At 36.8% G+C, this 24,334-nt stretch overlaps 1 pseudogene across 1 annotated transcript; it reads right to left on the bottom strand.

The window, feature by feature from the left end:
• Positions 1-4,356: 4,356 nt before the first annotated feature.
• On the bottom strand, positions 4,357-19,803 carry LOC308437552 (cytoskeleton-associated protein 2-like; annotated as a pseudogene). The gene is made up of 5 exons: positions 19,768-19,803; positions 19,610-19,685; positions 14,077-14,122; positions 12,959-13,021; positions 4,357-5,745 (listed from the first exon to the last, which is right to left on the bottom strand). The product of its transcript is annotated as a cytoskeleton-associated protein 2-like (transcript).
• Between the last annotated feature and the right edge of the window lie 4,531 nt (positions 19,804-24,334).

Below are 24,334 nucleotides of genomic sequence, written 5' to 3' on the forward strand. Positions count from 1 at the left end.
TGTATGTACTCACTGATAAGTGGATAACTAGCCAGCCTCTCCAAAATAGTTCAGAATATTCAAGAAACAATTCACAGAATTTATGAAACTCAAAGAGAAGGAATGCTAGATGGTGAATGCCTCAGTCCTTCAAGAAAGAAAGAACAAAGTACTCAAGGGAGGAAATAAAGGGACAAATAGAGAAGCAGGGATTAGAGAAAAGATCATCCAGAGACTGCCTCACCTGGGGATCCATCCCATATGCAGCCACTTAACCCATGCACTATTTCCGAAGCCAAGTAGTGCTTCCTGGCAAGAATCTGATAAGAATGCCTCCTCAGAGGCTATTCCAGAGACATACTGAAACAGAAGAAGATGCTTACAGCTAACCATCAGACTGAACATGGAGATACCAATGAAGGAGTTAGAGAAAGGACTGAAGGTTGAAAGGCTTTGCAACCCCATAGGAAGAACAAAATTATCAACTAACCAAACTCACCACAGCTCCCAGGGACTAAAACACCAAGCAGTGAGTTGTTATGGAGAAACTCATGGCTGCAGGTGCATATGCAGCAGAGGATAGCATTCTCTGGCATCAATAAGAGGAGAGGACTTTGGTCCAGCAAAGGGCTGTTTTCCCAGCGTATTGGAATGCTGAGGTAGGAGAAGGAGGTTGGGAGATGGAGTACCTTCATGGAGGCAATGGATAGGAGAGGAGAGATGGGATTGATGGAAGGGGATAACACCTGAAATGAAATACAAAGAATATCCAATTAAAAAAAAGAAATGTCAAAAATTAAAAAAAAAATATTCTGAAAGCTATGACAGGATGGACTGATAAGGTGGGTGAATTACGTCAGGACTGAGGTACAAGCCTGTAATTAGAAGCAGAGGGATTGAAACAAGAGGCTTGTAAGTTCCAGGCACAAAGAGCTGCAGAGGGAAATTCTAATAATGAGTAATCAGGAATGAGAAGAGAAAGAAGAAGAGGAGAGTATAGAAAAACAGAGAAGAAGAAAAGGAACAAATGTCATAAAAAGGACTTCCAAAGTCACCTATAAACATGCAAGTGATTAAGCCCAAAGATGCATAGAATAATTTCTTTTTTGCATTCAGTGATTTCTAAATAATTCAGTAAACAAAATAATCTTTACTTTTAAATGAGAAGTGCTATTTAGGAATATAAAATGAATCCATTTTTCTTACTTAATATTTATTTTAAACAAAAATTTGCTAGTTACTGAAAGATCTCACCATTCGTTTTATAATAACAACACTGTTTTAAAAGCCATTTTGTCTATCCTGAGACTTACTGCTTCTACAGAAAGCAAGGAAGAGGAGATTGAAGGGACCATCAGGGATCACTTGGAATGTGGCAGGAGCTGTATGTAACACAATGAATTCAAATCATTCATAGGTATGCAGAGGTATTCCAGTCATGTCTGGAATATAATAACAAAATATAGTTAATTTAAATTGAAAATGTTAAATCTGAATTGGAAATTCTAAGGTGCTCTTCTGGAGGTTTGAAGTCAAAATTTACAAAAGAGAAAGAAAAAAAAAAAAAAAAAAGAACAAAACAGTTGACCACTTATCTCAGTTATCAAAAGAGAAAAAAAAAAAAGAAAGAAAGAAAAGACAAAATTTAAGTTAGAAAAAAGCAAAGTTAGGGCCACAGGGAATATACATCACAGCCTTCCAAAGAACCCTGGTGATGAGATCAACTATACTCAAACGAAACTGGCAACAATCTGGCTGACCTGTGCCTGTCTATCTGTAGAACTAATAGGTGAGTTGAACAACACTTCTGGACTAGTGTCAAGAACGCTGCAATGTTCTAGAGTCATATATGACTACCTGGTGAACTTACCCATGTCATTACCTCATGGCCACCTCAAGGAGAAAGTCTCTGAATAAGAGCAGGAAAATTCAGGAGATGCTCTATGGGAAGACCAGAATTTTCTCTCATATATTCATTCTCTGTAAAATTTTTTTCTTTGAAGGTATTCATTTACATCTGTTAGGCAAAAGTAATTATATAATAATCAAAACAGCAGATAAAGAAAAATTTATACAATATTTTTGTCATAGTTTACTTCATGGGTATTGAGACTTCTATGTACTGACTTTGGAAATTAGGAATGAATTGCTGACAGTTTTCTTCTTTGATAAAGAGTAAATTTCTATTAAATCAACATAAATGCACAAGTCTAAACTGTGGCTCAAGTTAACAACTGTATAGTTGTTTGGAATGATATTCAATCACTAGGATAATTATATATCCCCATATTTTCTTAAAATCAATTCTAAATTTGACACTGAAAATGGCAGAAGAATTTTATGTTTTGCTAGATAAGTATATATAATTATTTTCAAAGATATGACTACTTGATGATGTTTTAAATTGAAATCAATTACGTCAAATTTGTATACATTATTTGCAGATTTTTTTAACTCTAGACTAGTTTCTTTTGAATTAGTAAAAAGCTATACAGCTATTCTTTGTCACTTAGTATCTACTCAGTGACATTCTTGGATGACTTTATTAAAACTTCAGAACAGAGGAGGCAACCAGTCTTTTTCAAAGTAACCCTCACTTGTTTCTGTCACATATTTTACCACAATCAAAACTAATGCAAATACAAATTTAGCAATGTATTTCAAAAACTAAATTTTAATTTGGTTACTGTGGTTAAATGACATTTCACAAGTAATTTTTCATGTGGTGCTAAGGATTGGACCCAGGGCCTTGTTTGTTAAGCAAATGGTCTACTGGGAGAAAATCCTGAGACCCCTAGTGTTGCAGTAAATATTAAAAAAATAAAATATCTTATCTCTTTATCAGTTCTGAGTTCTCACTCTGTGGGTCCACTTCTAGCATGGAGCCACACACACCTCTGTCTCTCAGTCCAAGCCGCCCCCAAGGTCGCCCTCTGTCCCCATAACTCCCATCCCTTGGTGGTTTACACCTCCTGTTTACTACCTCTGGCCTGGAGTAATTCTTTACCTCAAATCCCAGCACAAACCCAACTCTAAGTCCCAATAGCTTTTCATACAGGTTTATGTATTTAATTCTCAATCCACAAACCATCTACACAATAAGATTACATCAAATAGAGAAAGATACAAACTGCCCTTCTATATGAGATGTTAGACCTATAAAATCCTTAATGTTCATAGCTATTTAACGCCAATTAAGCCCACCTGGATCTAGCTCCTCCTTCTAGATCTCCATCTTGGAGTTTCCTCTTTGTCCTTCTCCATCCTCTCAACTCTGACCCTCTTTCTCCACCTCTCTTACCCTGCCCAGTCACTGGCTCTCCTTTATTTTAGGATGTAACATGGAAAGTTTCAGATGAAGTCACCTTATGCGTACATAACTAGGCAGCCCTTCTTGGAGAAGTAGAATTAGCATTAAAATATGAACAGCTTTAGGACAATCTACAGCCAAGAATATATTTGTTGAAATGAACACCATAGGCAGCTGACAATAACCCCATAATAGGGTTCTAAAAGAAGTTCCATCATTCAATAAGTCATTTAATGAAATGTCATTGGACTATCATATGTATCTATGTACACATATTTATTATAAACATATTAGGAACAAAGTCAGTGTAAAAATATAAGTTTATATAGACTCATTTTTTCATCTATGCTTCTTTCCGTAATTAGTAAAGCAAAGGAGCTAACATATTTTAAAAACACAATAAATAAGCTAATGATGTTCACCTGTATTATACTTACACATGTGGACAACTTTAGACCTATTATAAAGTTGTATACACCACATAACTGCTCAGCTCTAGGAAGTGCTATTCCTCTTCTGCTACTTTGGTCTCAGAGAACAGAGGCCACAGTGCTACATTAGGGTAGCAAACAAAAGCATCCCCTCCCAACTCAGACAGATGGTCCAGGGACTACACAGAAGGGTGGCGGTGTACTAACATGTCTGGAAGCTGTAAGGTCTTATCTTAAATTCACTTGCAACTGGTAACAGAAACTTTAGCTCTTTAAATGTGGACTTTTTTTTTTTTTTTGCATCTTTTTTCATGCTTTGAAACCAGGGTATAGAAGATACATAATATCCAGTTAGGGGACCGGCTTGAGTTTTTGAGTTTATGTTTGTTAAATACCTGGATGTATCTTTTGTTTTTTCTTGATCTTCTTCAGAAACCTCAACTTTTCTATGTTCATTCTTTTCTTCTTTTCCTTTCCCTAGATTAGCTTCAACATTTACTACTTGGATACATTCCTTGTATGAGTTGCCTCAAGCTTCTCCCAAATTAACTTTTCCCTTTTTCCTTTTTTTTATTTATTATTTTAACTAACAGAACCAAAACTTTATTCACAGTTAGAAAGGTCCTCATCTAAGTTTCAAAAATTGAATCTTTTCTTCCCCTTTTTTGTTTGAATACCTATGATGATATGTCACATCTTTTCAATAGGCTGAGCCCCTGCCAGAATGGTGTTCTCATAGATTGAGATGTGTTCACCAGGACTTGTGATTGGTTCAGTATGTACAAAACATATCCAATATTTAACAAGCATTTGTTGGCATCTGGAATATTATAAATATTGGGCATCCTTCATTAATGATGTTGAGGCATTCAGAAATTGTTTTGTTTATTTTTCAGTAAATAATCTCTATTCATCTTCTTCTGCCATGGTAGTCCAAAAGGACCCAACTGAGCTATAATTTTGTCCCTTTGACTCAGCCTGGGTGACCACTGAAAGAGGAGGCCTTTCTAGCCCCTTTACTCTGCCAATTTTCCACTTGGTCATTTGAGTTTTGCTCTCTGCTGTGGTATCTTTGAACTGAGCTGATCTATGAACAGTTGCCCCTGTGATCATGTATCCGGGCCGGTCAATATCATTTGATGTTACCATCAGTCTGGTATTAGATGAATCAGTTCTGGTTGCATCTTTAGATGTTATGCTTCTTGATGGAGCCTTGTATCTTTTGGTGTCCTGAGGAGAACTGGCCTTGACAACAGATACAATTGGTTCTGATCGATGTATTTCCTTTGAGAGCAACTCTATTGTGACCATAATGTTGTCATGGGTCCTGCTGAGGCCTTGTTTCGCAGCACCGTGGGTACTAAGGTGGAGAAGTCAGATAGGTGGTCGCACAAGTATGTTCTTCAATGATGTGGTCACAGATTTCAGATTTAGTGTCTGCAGACTTGATGGCATCAGTTGCATTTGAGGGTCTAACGCTGATGGCATTCACAGGCTCACACTGAGGCTTCCTGGCATTAGACAATAGTAGAACATTTCTTGGTTGTTGCAAGACTCTTGCCTTTAACTCCAGAAAGCTTTCTAAATGAATTAATCTTAGACTGAGAAATATGGCCATGATAATAGCCAAGCCTTCATTTCTTAGACATGCTATTGTCTTGTTTCTATTTCTCTGCAGTCATTCACATCTTTGTGGTGACATGCCTGGTCTAATGTCACAGTCTGATCTGAGAGATCATCTCTAGTTGATAATAACTGCACAGCTTGAGTTCAAGTTAGGTATTTCTGAGCTGGTTACTTCTTAAGCTTTTAATGAAATACAAGTTTTTATTCAACTGTACTTGTATTTTCTCTATTAGCCACTTCTGTTTGAGTTCTACAACTCTTTTCCCTTCTCAGACCTCATCCTCAGATGTCACCATTTTCTGATCTTTGGATATTTGGTTTTCTTGTTTGCATGGAAACATTGTTTTTTGTAGCAATCGATATTTCTTGAGTTTTTGTTTACTTAAAGAAGGCTGGTCTCTTAGTTCCAGGGGAGCTATAGGTCTGAGGCACCTGAAAGTTGTTCCTCATGGCCTGGCTAAGGAAGTGCTTCCTAGACTCTGCCATCTCTTAATTCCAAGGCCTCAGAAGTCAACCATTATAATAGATGCTTGTCAAGCTGGATATTGACAGCTCTTTTAGGAGAAAGGAAACAGAAAAGACATGTGAGCATTCATGAACAACATAGGTATTTTATTATTATTATTATTATTATTATTATTATTATTATTATTATTTGCAAGGTAAACTTTTAAACAATGGAAAAAAATAAACTTTCTAATAAAACAAAGCATTTTCAATATGAGGGTTCTAGGGTTTGTCAAATTGATTTTCAATGAACCATGCATTTTGAATTACTGTTTATGAAAAGAAAATAATAGCTAGCATGCATATATTATACATAATATGCCATTGTTCAAACATAAGCCATTTTTACTGGGGTGACATGCTATTTTATGATTTTCTTGATAAGTAATGCTAACCATTTTTTAAAATATCTGTTTTCTAGGAGAATGCTTTCATGTGAGAGACATATTCAAGTCTATTGCCCACTTTTTATTTGAATTTTTTCCTTTCACTACTGCAGTTTTCATATTTAGATATTAACTTTATGCCAGATGTTCGGATTGCAAATATTTTCTCCTATTCTGTATGTTGCCTTTACTCTGGTTATTACTTATTTTGCTCCATAATAACTTTTTAGATTGGTGTAATTTCACTTGCCCAGTTTTCTATTTGTTTCATGTGCTCTTGGGATCCTGTCTGAATTTTTTGTGGATTGCTTTTTTTTTTTTTTCATGAGAATGTTTTCATACAAATTTCTTTTTGTTCAACTCTTAGTCATAAGTAAAATGTTTCCTCTGGTATATAAAATAATGTTCAAAGGCCAATCACTCTGTGCAAATGTCACTATCCCCGAGATTGATTTAACATTTCTCCATCCTTCAATACTTTCTTGAGTCAGAAATATTTGCTGACAAAATATACGTCAAGCATACTACAAATAATACTTTTAAATCATTGTGTGATGATCTGATAGGACTTTATATATCTGATCTATTGACTGATTTTCATCATAACAATAACAACACAGAAGTCCAATTTGTATTCTCTTAAGTCATGGGACCTTGACTTTTCCCGTTTCTCTATTACTTTGAAGTTTATCATATTACATGTCAAAAAGTAAAAATAAATGATTCCCAGTAAGACAACTTCCTCTGAGGTACAGAGTCTACAATGAAGGTGTAGTAGAGGAATCATCCAGGTATATTTAGACCATGACATGCTTATTGTTTTACTCATAGTCAAATCTCTATGATGACAAATAATTTTAATGTTTATTTATTCATATAATGAGATGATAACCACGCGTACCTTTAATAAAGAATAAAAAGTTGGTGCAGTTTTCTAATGGACTTAATTATTTCTTAATACTGTTGAGAAAGTCACTGGTGCTATCATCAGCTTGGTAACAAAAGGTCAGTGACTTTCATTTTTCCACTTTTATTTCTCAAACTTTTCCTTCTTCCACAAGAAAGTCACTATTAAAAATGCATTCCTTGTTAATTTCAATACAGAACACTGATTTTCTCTTTGTCTTATAACTTGCCAAACTTCTCCCCAAGTTACTAACTCGTTGAAATTCAATTCTACCTGCATTAGTTATGTGCATTACTGAGCTTCTGATTCATTAGTTTCTTTTTGTGAAATTTGCCCAAGTGTCCTTTTTGCAACATTTTTCATTTCTTTTTTAATACTGAATTTTGTTACATTATCTTTGTAAATTTGTGCATGAAAGTAATTAGAAACATGAGGTTTCTTTAGGTTTTTAGGTCACTATAAATAAAGCCACTGCGTACATGTTCCTTCATGTCACTTTCTGCATGGGCTTAGGCATTGCTATCGGGAATTGATAGGTCTTTGCCATAATTAAATTTAAATATGTGTTTACATAAGGGTCCTTGCATGACCCAGCATGGCAGACATGTTGTCCACAGGATTTGCCTTGTACACTGCTATCTTATTGCCCCATTGCCTCTGTCCTGATAAATGGTTAGAGTGCATTCCAACAGCAAGCAAACAAGGTTTATTTCCCTTAGTTGACCTCTTCCTCCTCCTGAAGTGATTACCAAAATCCAGCTCTCAAAAAATTGAGGTCCAGCAGCCAAAAGCTCTCTTTAGGCTACTCTAATTAATATGCACAATTAGAATTAATCAACTCATCCTAATACAGACTTTCCCCCTTACATTTAAACTGTCATTTGCCTATGAGACAAGACTATCTGTGTTCTATCCAGAGACATTCATTTGTTCCTCTTGAGGCAAGTGTCCCTTCCTTCTTTACCTCTTCCCTTTCCCTTTCTCCCTCATCCTCTTTCTCCTGTCTTGTCCTACTTTTCCCTGACCTCCATCCCTCTGGGACAAATAAATTTGCTTTGTGCTGAGAACTTGGTTTTGTTCTATCCTGAGCCACTCTTCATTTCACCCACTACCAAACAGTCTTCCTAAATTAGGTACTATGTCATTACTCCTCATTAAGACTAAGATAAAGGATGTTTTCTTTGTTCTAAACTCTTTTTTATCATTTCATGTAATGACTTGAATTCACTTAAAAGAGCTTAACACAGACAACAGATGATGGCAGCTCTATCAGTGGTCATTTGCTCTGATTATAAAATTACTCTGAGGATCAGGACATATCTAAATACAAAACATGCTCTCCCAGATGCCAAACATAGCCTTATATCATTATTCGATGCCCTTAATTAAAATAAGAGCTTGAACAATTCATAAATTCTATTAACATAGAGATTTTGCAATTTAGTTTATAGTGTTTCCTTTAATGTATTTTCATTGGAAAATTTAGTGTTTTGACACAACATTTATTTTAGAAATTTGTCTTCTCTGTAAAAATCATGGCTATTCAGATATAGATTGTGCTAATGTTTCAGAGACAATGCCTGTTTTCTCATAGGCAAACCTTTGAACTTAAAACTACTGATTAACATTTGCTTTTTCTGTACCCAGTTCTTGTTCTGGGATATTATCATGTCTGTCTCAAGTTGCTCTTGCAGACAAATACAGCAATAGCATCTACAAAAATAGGAGGCACTGAAGAAATTTTTGTGTCTCTTTTCTAATTAATTCTTATTGAATATATATCTCTATGGATAGTTGAAGCCAATGGAATCCTTTAAAATATAGGACAGAAGGAGCTGTATTGCCACCTAACAGGCTAAGTATTATTGTTGTTTGAAGCCTATCTCAATGTGTTGTGAAGCAATTACTCAGGAATCTCTAAAGAGGATGGTCCTTCCTCCAGCAAGCCTAACTATGATGTGTGGCTTTGTGTAGCCATTAATTCACTACTCTAGACCAAGAACTTCATGTTACCTTCTCTGGAATATGTTGCTTTCAATGAGTTTGGCTTGCCCTCTGGAAAGATGGAAACAAATTTGCCCAGAAGAACTGTATTTGGCTTTGGACAAGATATCCTTTGTTTGATCTGAACATTAATGATACGGTAGTAATTTGGATTGATCTGATAATGGTGATTTCCAATATAATAATAGTCAAGGGCATAATTGTTTCAGGTTCAGGTTCAATATCTTGAAGACTAATATATTATATGTATCTACTCTCTAAATTCTGTTTTCTGAGCTGGGAAAATGGTATTTTATAAGTGGTACAAGTAATGTATTTAACATGTAATATCTTATCACCTCTTTCTTTTGTAGTAAATTTGACAGGCAAGGTTCAAGGGTACAGAAAATAAACACTGAGACACTAGTAATTAAATGAGAGATGCTTGTATCAAAAAGGGCATAATCTGAGGCAAGTCCATTGTTTTTTATTAATTCATATATTTACCAAAAGTATTTTCTAGAGAAGCATTTCATGTTTTATTATTGGCAGCCAATACTTTCAGACACCTGAGGAATAATCATCATAGTCTTGAAGTGGACCAAGGTGTCATATTTCACCATCATTTCCTTCCATGCTTGGACTACTTGAAACATCACTCTCTTGTATCTCTTTGATCTGCTGTTGACTCTGTCTTAAGTTTATTCTTAATTCTGTTCTGTGATATCTTACTTTCTGCGCTTACTTACATCTTCTCCCAAATATTTTGAACCTTAGATAACATCACCCAATATGAGAATAAGAGTCTCATTTTCCTAACAAAATATATCAATCTAAACTACTCATAGTCCTAACGAAGTAATATATATGTATATATGGAAAGATAAAACACTATTGATTATGAACAGAAATTGTTTCTTTAATCTTTCCCTTTTACAATAAAAATGAAGAGATAAAATTTCAAAACAAACAAATCTCAAAAAGGCAGAGGTACATCTAATATTTTAACCATACCAACTGATAGTTTATTAATACACTTTTAGTTACTTTCTTTATAATAAAGAATGTTAACATGAAATTTAATTTATTTTTTAAAATAAAGTTATTCAATAAAAAAAGAAATTTACTTTGTGAAAAAAAAAGAGAGATGAGAAGCAATATGGAACTTTACTATTTTATAAGCTTTTTAAAATATAAGAAGAATATTTTGTAGGTTGTTATTCTGTATAGCTTAATAGTATTTTTATGGGATTTGTGGGATGTTAAAATCTCAGATATGAAATTGTTAGTGAGGGAAGGTGCCCTAATAAATTAATAATTGAGGAAAAAGTAAAAAAAATAGTCATAATGAAGAGGTTTATGTTGTACTAAAATGATGAAAAATTGTTGGAACAAATATTCAAGATATGTTAAGTTATTTAGATAGACCAATTTTTTCAGACAGAAGAAACCAAACAGACAGAGCTAATCATATTTAACATGGAAAAAGGAGTATGGAGATGGCTCACTGGGTGAGAACACTTGCTCTGCCAGTATTCGGATCTGGTTGTGTTTGGCCCCCAGATAAAAAGCATGCAAGTCTAGATATGCCTGTATCTAGCAAAGATCCCAAGCTGAAATGCCAAGTTTCTGCTTCAGCAAACAATGCTGTCTCATGACGATGGGGCAGAGAGCAATAGAGAAATACTGAATATCCATCTCCTCTCTGCTTGTGAGCTTTGACATGCCAATTTACGAACGCAAATGAGTGTAACACATAATACACACATACCTGCATGCACAGAAACAGATTGATTTAACTTTGCTACTTAGGGTTAAGTAATAATAAGAGGTACCATTTGCCTCCAAAAAATTTCAATTCACAATTTACCTTGCTTTACATTGATGTTATTCATAATCAATGACATCAGGAAGCCAATTACGATTATTACTAATATGTTCACTAAGAACTTTACAATATATGTATATATATATACATATATTTTTTTTAATTTCCATATGAAGTTTTTAAATTTTGGCTTTTTCTACCATCACATATGGAAATAGCCAAGCAAATTTCAACTAAATTCTCCCTTTTGTCCAAATTGCTCCTAAAATGTCATTTTCAGAATGACTTCTCCCTTTCTTTCTAACTAATCTAAATATGCAAACACGACTCACTATGCTCTGCCTTCCTTATTCTATACGAGCCTTGTTGAATTATACAGTCTGGTTTCTGTCAAATGCATGTCCTATATCTCACCCAGATACCAGCTCTACAGTGTTTGCAGGCTGCAGTGAGAATTTTGGATTCTTTGAAAATCCCAGAACTATGAGATTACGTTTTCATTTTTTATCCCCGGTGTGGGATATGGGGCTGTTTGAGATTGTCCCAGCAGCTGACCAGGATTTGGGCATGCTCTAGCAGAGGTATGATCTTGCCAGCTGCAGATAGTTTCTGTATGTGCTTGACCTTGGAATTCAGGGGAATCTTTAGAGTATATACATGCTAGAACACTGGGAGTTTATATTTTGTGGTTTGTTGGTTGTTTCTTGGTTTCAGTTTGTTAAATAATTCTGTACAAAGACGAAGCAACAAGAAGAAATTAAATATCCTGCAGTTAAAGATCAAATTGGCCCCAAGGAAGTCACTCTCCAGTCAGCAGTAGTCTAGTGATAATAGTGCCCTTTTCTCCTCCAGTCTTCTAAAATCTCCTATCTAATGTCACGGAGTTGAAAAGTGGAAGAAAAGCAAAACAAACCAAGAAATTAGCCAAGTGTTCAGCCACAGCAGGCTAAGGTTAAAGTGGTCCATTAAAGAATGGGAACTGGTCTGAATGGCTCAGCTTTTCACTCAAAAGGACAGATACTTTTAACGTAATGAGGACCGTATCTCATTCAAAAAATTACGTAACTTTCTAGCCAGATATCCTCACCACATGTTTTGTTGAATTTATTCACACCTATGTATGGTGATGTCAAGGTTTTGTATTATTCACTGAACTAAGATAGATACATCTGGATCTTCAGATAACATACAAAAGTCGATTCCCAGTGAAGGTATAATATTTCATCCAGATATATCTGAATTTATTTTTTAAATAAATTGGAAAGTTGTCTACACCCATGGGTTTTCTTTTAAGCACAGCTGAACTTCTCCTATCCCCCTCGGAAGCTGTGATAATTTTTATGGTTCTCTAGATCAGTTCAAAAAGAATAAAATATAGTAAAAGGCTGCTTGCTTTCACAAACACAAATTTCAGAGTCCTTTGGACTGTCTATGTTGGAAAGTCTTCTCTCAGGGGAGGTGAATTTAAGTAGAGTTGCACTTGAGTTCAGTCTGTATTCCCCTCTCAATTACCACCAATACCGCTGAATCAGGAGCTACACCAAAATTCCTGAGATAGCTTTTTAAGAATCTAAAATAAAAGAAGAGAGTGCTATTGCACAAGAGAAAAAAAAAAAAAAAAAAAAAAAAAAAAAAAAAAAAAACTTCAGAGAAGATGGGCAACATCCCTGGAGGAATAGATCTACAGTATGAAGTAATGGGGGAAGAAAGGAGAAAGGCTTGAAACTCTCAAATCAGAACACAAACACCACAGTCCTTGTGCGTGGCATTAATTGTTCAGGGCTGCAAATATTTGATGTGCTTTTGCTTGCCTTAAGATACACAGTAAAAATTTAAACAGATATATAATAAATAACCTGTGTGATTATTGTAATGTAGAAATAGAACAGCAAGTTTGTGTGAAGTGTGTAGGGGATTTCTCCTTTCTGACTAAATAGAAAAACTCTTCAAACAACGTTCCCCAGGCATCAGAGGATGGAAGAGTCCCTTGTTATGGCTTACTGCTTAAGCATGCTGCAGGCAACTACTACATCAGCATTTAATGACTCAAAACAATAAGATATGCTGTGAAGATACAGAACATTATTCAGCAAGGTTCACAGCAACACACAGAGATCACTGCTGGAACTTAGAGGTTTCAGTAAGACCTATCTTTGTTAAAATTATAACAGTCAGTGCAAACCTGCTTACAAAATTTAAGTAATTAGCAAGAAAGATGACTCAAAGGTAAGAACATAATCTCACATTTTCAAATGTTTAGCTTATAAAATAATAATAATGTTAATAGTAAGACTGAATAATTAGGCAAGGAAGTTTTGTCTTGAACACAGCAAGTCCTGAATAGAGACTCACTCACAAGTCTTGCTGCAGAAAACACTCAAGTGTCTCCCAGCTGATATACACGTCATTACGAAGGGATTTAATATAGCTCAAGACAACCCATGGAAGCATCAATGAAGTTGGCCAAATCATGCAGCTATATGTATTTTATTTTTTTTTGTAATCTCAAAGCTAAGCCTGGCAAAATCAGTCTGAGTCACATATGTTAGTCTTACTGCAGTGTTCCACTGTAGACTCGCGGTATCATTGTGTGACTCTGAATTATGTTTGTGAAGCAAGAATTTGAGTCTGTAATAGAACTTAGTTTTGATTCCAAAAAAAAAAAAAAAAAAAATCTTAGTAATATTCCAGTAGAGAATAAGTAGAATTTGATACATACTTTATTAGTCTAACAGAGGAGTTTCTGATATATGACAGTGAGTGTAAACTTCTCATCTTGATAAGCCACGCCCATAGCTGATATTGTCCTACAGAAGAGCTGTCGAGCCAATACAGGCCAGGGTTCTAAGAATTATATTAATACAAAGACACATTTTAAATGTATGGAGGGAAGGATTTTCTGGGCTGAGGATCCAGATGAACCTGGACTTTGCTCAGCATTGTCTGTACAGCTTACTAGCATGGTGAGCCCAGCACACAAGTCTCCAATCACGAAGCTCATTGTCTTGACCTATAGAAGGGCATAAGCTCCAAAAGTTACTTAACTGAACCACTGTGAGATTTAAACCAGGTAACTCTTTTATTATTTAAATTACCTAATTCTCTTATTACTTACTTACTACAGCACTTCGCTTTCGCTTATTATAAGTGTATGATTCTTGTGACCTGAAAAAAAAAAAAAAAAAAACATTAAAATACAGAAATGTCCGGTTCAGGTTTGAGCTTCCTGGTCTGCGACAATCATAAAGGCCCCAGTGACAGTGAGAAATGAAGAGACGTGGTAGTAATGGAACTTCCTCTCCAACTCAGCCCCTTTAAGTTCCACTTCATAGCGCTGTTCGGGAACATAATAACAGGCCACAAACACAACTGCCCTTCAATACATGAAGGTGAGCAGCGCGGAGGTGGCCGGAAGGGCTACAAAGGTGCGGCGCAGCACAATGCCAAAGCTTAAAACAGCTGTTGAACACTGGGAAGTGAGAACAGCAAACAGGCAGGGCCTGCAGGAGCCAGTCAGAGGAGAGGCCTCTCAGAGGCAGGGAGACAACAGAGCTTTCCATGAGGCAAATTGGCTGAGTTACAAACAGCAGGAAGCTGGACAACTCCACTGAAGGATTTCCCCTTGTACTATGGCCTGGGGTACTCCACAAGTCCGGCAGTCCTCTCTCTCTCCGCAGTTGGTATATAGATTCAGAAATGTCCTAAAGGCAACTAGAAGTGTAAAAGAAAAAAAAAAAAAAAAAAAAAAAGCCAGGGCTCTGTGTTTATTCACAAGGCTCTACCACCTACTATGTCAGTGAACTTGGGCAAGCCACTTGACCTCTGTCGCTCCGAAACACACTTTGTACTGGATTGTCAACCAACCAAGTAACTCAGGTTATTTTTCTTCTCTGAAGTCTTTCTCATTCCTGGCTTGTCCAGCATTTGTTCATTTATATGCTGGGGTAGAATATCAGGGTAAGTGCCTGAAGCCCTGGGAGATACTCAGGGAAATCTATTGTTTTGTTTTCCATTGAAACCAGTTCCCCTTCTTGTTAACAATGGAAAAGCACACACACACACACACACACACACACACACACACACACACCTGCTATATGCAATCATTTCAGTCGGTTAAGAAACTGTTCCTCTCAAAGCATTGGTATGCTTCCATTTTTTCCCGTACTGTGTTGCAGCCCCCACATACAACTTAGAAGTGAAGTACAGGTTTGTTTCATATGAATTATACAGTTTTAAAATTGTTTCAGACAATGGAATTTTCTGGTACTATTCATTTCATTGAAGTCAAAAGCATTTATCCTAACTACACGTGATACCCATATGATGGTTATCAACATAATCAGCCATTCAATCCCAATATAAATTTGAATAACGAAAACTAGTGTACTTAAATTGGTTTAGTACTTGAACTTCATAAAAAGCATCACTAAACTCAAAATACTATAGAGTTCTATATTAGTTCTAATACTTGCAATACAACAAACACTTTGTGTCTTGGTTTCTTCATGGAAAAAACTCATATCATGATATTCTTCATTCAAATTATCTAAAGTGACCTAAATTAACTAACATGGTAAAAAAGAAAAAAAACTAAACTGTTAAATTATCTATGCCTACCTCAAGCTTCTATGACACAAATAAAAATAAAAAAATAGTCAAAGAAAAAAAAAGAAAAAAGAAACTGTTCCTGTTCTTTACTGAAGAAATTGTCCCCCTTGTGTCTCTGGGATTCCTTTTGCTCTGTGGAACTCTCTGGAATTTCAGAATTCTGAGTGAATATGGCTTCCAACCAGAGACTCCACATGCAGACAGCCCTTTGTTGTCCCTGTGGCTGCCGTATTTGTTGTGGTTGTTGTTATTGGTGTAACCTCTAGCACACAACCTTCTTGTCTGTTAAAACCTCCAGCAGAGGCTGCCTCTGTCGTTGGCTTTGCCCTTATCCAAATCTGTGTGTGCTTCTTGACCACGAATTAGGTCACAGATAGGTTTGGAACTGCCAATCAGTCTAGGATTCAGCAAGCTTTTTAAAGGGCTAGTGCTACAAGACAAAGGGCTGTGTGTGCCACAGACAGCTAGCTAGCTATCATTTGCATAGTCAGATCAGCTAGCAAGAGAATGCCTGGGAGGCAGAGGAGACTCAGGCAAGTGCAATGTCACTTTCAGATTTGCATTCATTTCGGTTTTAAATGGAGAACAGACCCTGACAGAAAGGGCCCTTCCTCCTGCTCAGATTGATTCAGCAGAGACTATGCCCAGAGAGCTGTTCACCTCTTTGAACAGATATTGTGATCTTCCTATGAGGCATTCTTCTCAACAATGTATGAAATAGCTAGTAGGCATTAGTATCCATAATTTAGTGAAAGAACTGAATCAAAAACAGGTTTGAATGACTTGTTCAACATGGCAGGAAGTCACAGCTGAGGCAAAGGAAGAATCTAGAGCTCTGTGCTGGCTCCACATCTGCTGCTAAACCCCACTAGTCATATTTCCTACCTGTGCCCTATAATTAGCCAAAATGAGTGCTGCCAACTGAAGACTTTGCGTTGATTTTTTTCCCCCTAGTCTTTCCTTTTCTTTATGTTACTCTTTTGGCTTGCAAGACATTATAAGAATAAAACCACCCTCCCTCAGGCCAGAAACAACAGTCACTATGAACTAGAATTCAGTTATTCTGGGGACTGAGGGCACAAAGAGTTAATGTTTCTGAAGGCAGCAGCTGATGCAATTCTTGAGAGAATTTTGATCTACGTAAATGACAGGTACCAGCAACTGACTGATATTTCTATAGTTTTCCCCAGTTGCATGATTTTTCCTTGATACCTAAGATTGATGAACTATCCCAGTATTAATTAAGCACATGCTTGTATTTCCAAGGGAGAAAGGATACCTCAAGTCTCCAGCATCTTGTTGCATAACAGCCAGGCTTTATTGAAAAGGCATGGTACTAGAAAGGAGAAAAACATTAAATTCTTACTTTCAGGACCATAATGGAAAACACTCTTAGAAACACAGAGCAACCACGTACATATTAAAAAGATAAAATAAAAAGTAACTTCTTTACTAGAAGAAAAAGAAGTTAAAAAGCACAGCAGTCCCTGACTCAGCAAACACGAGCAGTAGATAAATGCACCTGCTACCCTGTCTAAAGCTGATCTAGCCTTTTCTCGGTGGCCTTATCAAGTAAAGATCTTGTTGGAGAGTAATGAACACAAGAAAGACCCTGCTGCTCAATTCCTCATCATTAGGGCCCTGTGTACAGCTTGGGGGAGAGCAGGGACTCAGATAAATCAGGGCTTGGAACCTCCTGATAATTGCTGCTCAAATTTCGGAATCCAGGTATTATTCTTGGCTAAAGTATCTGCCATGCGGCTCCACTGCACTGATATATGGAAAACAAAGTAGAACAGGGTTTCATCCTTACAAAGAGAATTAGCAGAACTATTCGTGAGCTCTCTGTAGTGCATCATCCCAGGCAGTCTCTTTAAAAACCACTTTGAGCATGTATAAAGGGAACAGCAGTTGGTTATGAAAAGACAACTGATCTCAGGTAGGAGGGGAGATTAGTTGGAATTAGATTGCAACAGAAATATGAAAGCAATCTGTCTTTTGCTGCATGTCAGCTATGTGAATACAACACCTATTAACCACAAGTACTGTCCAAATGTCATTTCTCCACCTCACAGGAGCCCTGAGAAATGACTGGAACCTGATAGCTTCCTAAGTTAAATATGAGAGTCACTGGGTCTCTAATTCCTGGTCATGTGATACAGCTTCAGGGACCCTTGTTTCCACTCTCAATTTTTTTTTTTACTGGTACACCCAAGTGGCTTTCTTTTCTTACAGCCTGTGATCTATTTGTCCTTGGTTCTCAGTCAACAGGTCAGTAACACAACTGTCTCTAGGTCCAGCAGATCATCATCATTTCTTTTTGTCTCTTCATCCAGGGAAGCATCCTTAGGCATCCCAAGGCACTCAGCCACAGACAGGCAGGCAGCTTTCTGTGAGTGGAGACACATATTATCCCCTGCCCCGCCCTTAACACTCTCAAGGCCATACTCTGCTCAAGGGAATTCTTGAAACATGGAGCCATGGCTTTGTGTTCATCCGTAGCTTGCCTCAGTGGACTCTGAAGTATTTTACTTCTTAGGTTGATTGAAATAATGATTTGTGGTAGGTCGGGGGAGCTAAGTACCAGGTGATCTCCAGTTTATCACATGCACAGAAACACCTGGGTTTACAGAGCAAACAGCACATCCTGAAGTCAACTTTTTTTTCAACCCAGTTTTACATATTTCCTCTTATCCAAGTGGGAAATAGATGAGAGCAGCTTCATTCTTCACAAGGATATCGCATAAATGTGGATAGTGTCCCCAAAGACTGCCGATTAAAGACTTGTGAACCAAGGCAGTACTATTGAGAAGTGCTGTGGGACAGAGGAGGTGGACGAGGCTTTCTGAGCAGTCCTCCCTGGAAATGTGTCCTTAATGGAAATTGTGAATCCTCTCTTTCATCCAGTCCAGCAGGTAACAGATTTTCTCCCTTACATGTTTCTGCCATGATGTGTCACCCTGAGCAGACCCCAAAAGCAATCAGACCACTCAATTGTACAGTAAAATTTTCAGAAGCAGGGACTCAAATAATTTTTTGGGGTTATATGTGAAGAGTTTTCTGTAGTTATTGTAGAAACTAAAAACCAACAGGCAAACTTGCAACCAACGAGGGTTATTACATAGACATATGCCTGAGAGTATGGAGGGGCCTTTAAAGTTAGTTTATAGTGGGACTTGGGATGTTTGGAGGAACCAATTGAAGGCAGCCTAAAATGTGACAAGGAAGATTAACAGTTCACTCTGGTGTGAGGACAGAGGAAAAGCAAGTTGTTTTAAATGGGGACAGCTAAGGACTGGTTCAACTAGAAATGAGGATTTTATTGGGAACGGAAAAATGATTATTGTTCTTAAATTATAGTACAGAATGAATGTTCCTTGCTACAACTTGTAGGAGGCAAAAATTATGAGTAGATGCTTATCTCTCAGAGGAGACTTTAAAGGCTATAGAACACACAGAATCCAATTTGGGTACCACGGACTGCTCTTAGCCATATTTCAATAGAAATTAGTTGGACAGTGGAGTAAATGATTTAGGAAAATTACATCTCAGCTAGAAAATGTGGCTGGCAGTTGCCAATGTGAAGCAGACAAAAGCTTTGCATTGTGAAAATCATTAAAATATCACATGGACATCTTGGAAACTTTTAGGGTCACCCCACGAAATTATTTGATCAAAGATAAAGAAACACAAAATTGTTTCGAAACTTTCCAGGAAATAGACAGTTTCTTGAAAAAAAACAAATCAAAACAAATAAAAAAACAAAACAAAACAAACAAAAAAACAAAATAAAACACAATGTCCTGTATTCAGTATGGTGTTGCTTTGTTTCTCCTTGTGAACAGCAGAGCATCCCAGGGCCTCTAAAAAGATGATTGAAGCCAAATCCAGGTGTTTCACATCAATGGTAGGTTTTGGATTCCATGTGATGATTGTTTTTCAGTAATGCAGAATGCAAAAATCATAGGGTCCTAGCACCCTTCACTGTCATTTCAAAAACAAATGAAAATTTAAAAAAAGAACCTAGTAGGCTTGACATACCTTGCACTGGTATAAGACTGTGCACATTGGCTCTCAGAGTGTTACATAAACCAGAGCTCTGGGTGTTTAGCCAAAGCTGCGAGGAAAAAAAAAATAAAGATTTGTAACATATTGCAGGACAAAGACTGCCCAGACAGTGGTATGCTGTACTCAATTACCGGGAAGCCACATGCTCCTGTCACAGTGTCCCCCATGCATTACATGAAACTTTAGCATTTCATGGTTGTTCCAAAGTTTTGGTCTTGCTTTGGGTTTAACTTCATTTCTATTTCCTTATTTCTTCAGCTTAGAGTGGGGATACACACCTCATGCCTTCATTACCTCTGTGTCTAGGAAATATGTTACTTCTTTCTCACTTTCTTTTCAGAGCTTTATAGGTTGCATGTTAGTGTCTGAGGAGACTCTGGACTTGGATATTTAAGAAACGTTGGAACAGTAAACGTTTTGGAGACTTTTGGGGAAAGAATGAATGTTTATTGCATTGAGAAATATGAGTAAGCTTTAGAAGTCACACCAGAGTGACTTGATTTGAAAATGTTCCCCAAAAATAATGGATTGCCACAGTTTATAAAGCAGAAGACACTGTTAGAGACTCTAAGATATTTTGCCCATCGGTCTTTATGTGAAGTCCTTAGTCAACTGAGAAACTCTCTTAACACAGACTATAAAGCCTAGTCTTTTCCCACCAGTCTGTTTGCTTCCCAGTATAGGGTGAAGAATTTGCTCTTTCTCACCTCCCCACTCAGCCCAGCTGCAGATCACAATGAGCCTATCATCTTTGACTAGAAATCTCTGATCTGTGTGCCAATAATCAATGTTTCTTCAAAATGTGATTACATTGGTAATTCATGGTAGTAGTAGGAAGGTAGCTCACAAAACCAGCTGCCTCATCAAATAGGATAAGTCTGATCCCAGACTCTTTAGAGGTAGGTGCCTTTCAATCATGAAGGTTTAATGGTAACCTCACATTCAAAATATTACAGAACTGATTACTGTGAACAAAATATCAAAGAAATACAAAGGAACTTTATAGAAATTTCTTTCAATCCCATAATTTATTCTGTTTCCATTTTTTTTAATATATATATAACTTTCAAGCCTAATTAGCCTAGAGGATAAGCATGTAAGCCTTGTCCAAGCCTTGATCTTCAGGCTAAGGGAGTTCTTCTCTATAAGTGCCTTTCTTGATAGTATTCTTAGGACATGTGACATCCACACATGTATTTAAAGATTATTCATTTTTTTAATGTCCTCTACATTTACATTTCAGATGTTATTCCCTTCCCCCAAACACATCCCTCCTACTGCTCCCATTGCCTCCGTGAAGGTGAAGCCTCTCCCAAACACCCTATCCCATCTCAGAACCTTGGCATAACCCTAAACTGTGAAAAAGAGCATTCACTGAACCAAAGGCCTCTCCTCCCATTGATGTCAGAGAATTCTATCCTCTCCTTCATGGGACTTTCCATATGAACTCATTGTCTGGTGTTTTAGTCCCTGGGAGCTGTGGTGGGTTTGGTTAGTTGATCATTCTGTTCTTTCCATGGGTTGACCCTTTCTGCTCCTTCAGTCCTTTCTCTAACTCCTTAATTGGGGGTCCTTGTGTTCAGTCTGATGGTTAGCTGCAAGCATCCTCCTCTGTATCAGTATGGCTCTTGCAGAGCCTCTGAGGAGGCATCCATATCAGGTTCTTGCCAGTAAGAACTACTTGGCATCAGCAATAGTGCTTGGGTTTAGAGGCTGCATATGGGGTGGATCCCCATTCTTAAAGAATTCATTCATAATTGACAATTTAAAATAGTTACTAGACAATATAAGTTGTTATTTCTTTATATAATAGGCATAATTCAGAGTTGTGCCCTGAATACTATGTGTTATTCAGTTAACCCATTTTGAGTTGCTTAATAGAAAGCTATTATAAGGTCATCTTTGAGATGTTCTTTAAATAAGTCAGTTATAGTAATAAAATATAAAAGTGAATGTCATAATTTAGTGACAAACATTATGGTACATGCACACACACACACACACACACACACACACACACACAAACACAGTGCTTTCCAGTACAGCCTTAGAAATAGCTCAGAGCTGAAAAAAAAAAAAAGAAGTGGTTTTGATGACTAACACATCAGAGCATGTTCTTCATATCCTAATGGGTCAGATGTGCCTGAGTTTATGCTTTCAAGTCTTAGTCACCAACAACATGAGCATGTGCAAGCTTATTAGCTCTCTGAGACTAAATTCTATATTCAAAGATGAAACTAAACAAGGTTCTTCTTCTCAAATTTGGGAAAACATCAAAATAGGTAGTTCAAATAACACTTCAAACTCTTACAGTAAGTGCTCAATACATCATTCTCTATTATCATTAATACAGATTTCATGAGGCAGATGGTACCTTCCAGTCACCCCAGAGTGACTAGATTCCATTAAATCATGTGTAAATATAAGACTACTAATGATGATACTTTTTTATAAACTGGCTTTTAGCACAGTTACCATAAAATGGTGTATGCTTTTTTTATCTTCAATTTGAACTTGATGTAACATCATGTGCAATGAATCACTAAAACCCAATAATGATAACAGCAAAAACCCATTCAAATTGGTTAAATAAAGGGTACTATTGTGATTCTCACAAGCATTGAAACCCAAGACATACCAGGCAAATTCTTGCCATGGCTCAGTAAATCCAACCACTCTTCACACTGCGGTGACTGATTATCAAGTCTACCTCTCTGTTAGCTGGAATTGGGGTTCCTCTGACATGATTTCTCAAACAGAAATACAAATATTGTTCAATTAAAAGTGAGAGGAATACAGAGTAAATTCACCAGAATGTGCGCAGGCAGGCGGCAGCATGCGGCTTTAGTATCCTGAGTTTTTGCAGGGGAAAATGTTGATTCTCAGGGGTGAGCATGATTTGGATTATTACTCTAAATGAGAAACAGGGTGCCATCTGACTTGAATTGATCTGTGCATGAAAGAGCTATACATCCCATGAGTTTTGAAGTTATTTTACTTTTAGTTTTAAATTTGTTTATTTTCATTTGCATGAGTATACTGTCTCTGTCTTCAGACACACCCGAAGAGGGCATCAGATCCCATTACAGATGGTTGTGAACTACCATGTAGTTGCTGGGAAATTAACTCAGGACTATTTGGAAGACTAGTCAGTGTTCTTAACTGCTGAGCCATTTCTCCAGCCCACATCCTGTAATTGTAAGAGATGTAATACAAAAGAAGATTTATTTATTTATTTATCTATTTGTGTATTTATTTATTTAACTGACATCTTGCCTTTTACTGCACAAGTGTCCAATACATGTCTAAACAAACTTCCTTTTATGCTGCTTTTAAATAAAGGTATGCCTGTCTACAAATTACTTATAGGAAGAAGTACTGAATGTAGTTCTACTAGTAAAGAGTAAAAAATTATCCTCCACCTCCAAAGAGATGCTTTGAATTAGTGAGCTGTGCCTATGCTGTGGGGTGCTTCAATCACTGGGATTTTCATCCTTCTCTTCAGTCCCCTGCCCCTCATTCTTTTGACCCATGTCCTCCTGTTGATCCCATTACACAAGGATGGCATTCCTCCCATATGTGATGCTTTACCAGGCTGTCAAATCCAATATCACCCTGGATTCCCAGTGCTTATGTCTTCAAGATATCCTGGATGACTTCAGCTCATTCAACAAATTGAGGAACAAATCAGGGCTGAACTGGGTGAATCATCAGGAGATGGTATTCCCAAAGGCTGTGGGAAACCTAGGACAATAAGAAACTGTAAGCAGACAATTTGATAAGAGAAGCTTTCATCCTTGAAGAAACTATTCAAAAGGTTTTACTATTTCTTGCCATTTGGATTAGCTGTTTACTTATGATTATTGTTGGTAAGAATTGTTTATCAGTATTATAGACTCAAAATAATTCACAACAGTAACTGCTTTCTCTTTCTCTTTTTATATAGATCTGCATCATTCTTACTGACTTTATATAATGAAACATTGGCTTCAAGTGTAACCAAAATTGATTTGCATCAAGACAAAAGTAACTGCTAACTTTTATAAAAACAAGTTATTGTATTCAGACCCCTCATCAGTATCACAAGAACTAGATTATGTATTCATTTCATTCCACAGTTCCTCTTTTGAAAAATGTCTTTTAAGTTGAAAAATCGTAAAGTCAAAACTTTCCATTTCCATGAGAATTCCTAAACTTTAGTTAAAAACAAAATCAACAACAAAAAATGTAGATTTGAATATATATTTCTCTGTGGTGGGGGTCTTTCTTGACTACTTGGTTGATGGTATACATACAGAAACATGGAGAGGCAACTTCAGTCAGCATTGTAGCTACTTGTTAATATTTGCAGAGCTCTGAAAATCTCGAGATAAATTTGAGAGTTAACAATCCACCTAGAGATCCAATACTTCTCAATCTTATTCATTGGTGGTTTATGGTTATTAATATTAACAAAAGACAACTCCTGGATCTAAAGTATTTAAGGGCGAGTGTTGAAATTCTGGCTCTTTCTTTCCCCTCGTTAAATATGGAAAGATCCCTAAGTTAAGATATAGGGAGAAAGTGATTACTGATTCCCCAGTAATAACTGCAAGTGGCTACCCAGGACTCATAGAGGGCTTTGATGATCAAATACAGAAACTCTGTTTCATATGTCCCTGAAATTTATAGACTATCACAACTAAGCCAAGCCCATCT

Source organism: Micromys minutus (genome assembly GCF_963924665.1).
Source record: "Micromys minutus genome assembly, chromosome: 26".
In the NCBI taxonomy this organism is placed as follows: Eukaryota; Metazoa; Chordata; class Mammalia; order Rodentia; family Muridae; genus Micromys; species Micromys minutus.